Consider the following 2,864-nt stretch of genomic DNA (forward strand, 5'->3'; position numbering starts at 1 on the left):
ACCAACCAGGCACTTCATGCCCTATTTTGTTCTTTTCAGCACTTTAAAAAACACAAAGTTTGTAAGTCTTGTATGGCTCAAAATTTCCAAAAAGAAAAAGGAGTTCTCACGTGGGTGAAAAGTTAGTGCAGGACCAGGAAGTGAGGTCCTCTTGAAAGTTGTTATTAGATAATTGACATAATCATTATTACTTGCTCTCGAAGACTAAGGGTACATTTAGTTGTGTGTGTTTTTTTTAGAGAGAACAGAAAAAATATTATTAACAAGATTCAGAAAAGACTAACAGAAATAGTCAGGAATGAAATCTGATGTATGTGATTCCAATTCTCATGTTTGTTCAACGTGAGGAATGAAATCTCAAAAAACAGAGATGTTGGGGTTTACATTTTAACCCCAACATACACATTTTTGCTATGGTGTGATTTGATTTGAAATCACATTTAATGTGAGATTTCAAATCTCATGGTTGGAAAAAAACTGAATTATGTTCTATTGGGCTTCTCACACCATCCACATTTTTTTTTGTTTGGTTTAGCATAAGATTTGGGGTCATGTGAGAATCACTCGCATTAAATGAGAGAGTGATTCTCATGTGATCCAACCAAACATGCCCTAATTAATTATTTAATAAAGGGATAGCATTTGCTACCCTTTCTTACAACTGGTAGAGAAGGGGTGGTTTTGAACAAATCTGACCTCATGGATTGTGTTCAACATGGTTGGATCATAGTTTTTCCATATAGAAATATTTGTTTAAGGTTTGAAATTTTAGTACATTGTTAGTCATTCAGTTTTCAACCCTCATAAAATCTGACATATACATTAGAAAAACGTAATCCGAACATCAGTTTTCTACTAAACTTAATATGTAGGTCACATCCAGACAGTCATATGTGCAAAAAAACTGAAAAAAAAAAATAAAAATATTACAATTTTTTGCTAAGAGTACCTTACCCACAAAGTAGTGAATATTAACCTTTATTTTAAAGGTGTAAAGGATGGTGGGGGTTTACAATATCAAAAGATGTGTCACAAGGACACGTTACTTTAAGGTTATGCATATAGGAGACCGCAACACGATGCCTTCTACAAAAATCATAGATTCGTGTCGAATCTGCCTATGTGACAAATTTAGTAAATGGTAGGTATGAGAACAAGATAGAACTCCCAAATATCTTTGGCTAGGTTAAACGTCAGTCTGATTTAGGTTATGGATTTTGCTTTAATATACGCATGCATGCATGCACCAATGCACGCATACAAGGCTAGCCTAAACTGAACCGAGCTCTATTATATCGCAGCCTAGTGAAAGATGTGCCATGTCATCGTGAAAGATAATTAGTTTTCTACTTGCTGATATTTTGTCATCCACTTTTATAGAAGGTAATTAATTTTTTATTTTCTTTCTATTTTCTATTTTTTTTTTTTGTTCTTTAATTTTCTTTTCACTTTGAGAGTTTGCCATGGTTGGAGATCTAGTCTTTTTTAATTATATGCAAGACTTTGCAACTTGCATTCTATTTACCTTTTTTCTTCTTTTTATTTTTTTTTAATTTTTTCTCATGCCATCCCTTTCTGTTTAAGGCTTTAAGTCCGTATTCCTTTAATTTAGGGTATAGTCTAAGTTCTTGGTGTGTTCCAATATTTGTGTTTTTTTATTTTCATTTCTGGTTCACTTGAACATTTGCTGCAGTGAAAATTGCCTTCTAAACGACTTATTTTTGCAGTCTTTGTCTTCATCTAAGTTTACATGGATTTATATATGCACATTCTTTTATTACATTATTTTTTTTTAAAATTAACTGATGTTAAACAGCTAATGAAATTGATTTAGTGCCTCAAATTTAGTGAGTTCTGTGTACTTAACTGTAACTAGGTTGCCAGATATTAATGATATATATATATATATATATATATATATATATATATATATATATATATATATATATGTAATCGGTATGTGATGCAATTGATAAGTTTCTGATAAATTGACTTGTGACCAAGGTTTTATATGCAAAAAAAAAGGGGGGGTTGGTCTCCTAGTAGGCTTGTGCTTCCTTCAAATCTTTTCGTGATAATGAGCCCCAAGTTTTTGCATGGCTCACATATTAGACTCACTCAGATCTCAAAGCATTAAGCCACATGCCAAATGGCTTTATAGTAGGCTTGTCAGCGGGTCTTACTGGACCCGGTGAGCCCAAATCTGAATCCCACTCAAGGTGCCAGCACTAGGTCCAGGTCCAACCGCAACTGACATATGCAAAACCATACCCAGTCTGAATATGGATGACAGAAACTAGACCAGGCCTGGTACTTCTTACATTTAAAAAAATTGTGGATATATCAGTACTCATGTTTGGATCAGAGTCGTCAGTCCAGGAAGCGAGAGCGGGAAGTGATTCGAGAAGAGGAAGCGAAAAGCAGGAAAAGCGAGACACGTCTAAAATTTTAATAAACGGAAAGTAAGAGACGGTTTAAAAAAGATTAGAAAATCGTTTCTAAAGCAAACCAGAAGCAAAAAGAAAAATGACCTAGGATTTTAGTGAAAAGTGAATAGGAATCGAGTTTTCTTGATATTGGACTAAAAAAATGTTAAAGGGTCCAAGCCCCACAAAAAAAAACTCATTTACTGATATTGGGAAGCGAGTGAAAAACAAACGGGAAGCGAGTGAGAAGCGTGTTTTCCCATAAATAGGAAGCGCACTTCCCATTTAAAAAGGTTGCTTCCTCGTGTACTTACGAAACGACGCATTTTGCACTGCGAAAACGCATCCTATAGCATTTCCTATAACCTTGGTTTGGACCCATGTTGGAACCTATGGCATTTGACCCAAATGTTAATGGGACCTATTTCATTAGTATTG

This window comes from Nuphar pumila, chromosome 10 (assembly GCF_984573655.1).
Source record: "Nuphar pumila chromosome 10, dmNupPumi1.hap1.1, whole genome shotgun sequence".
Taxonomy (NCBI): domain Eukaryota; kingdom Viridiplantae; phylum Streptophyta; class Magnoliopsida; order Nymphaeales; family Nymphaeaceae; genus Nuphar; species Nuphar pumila.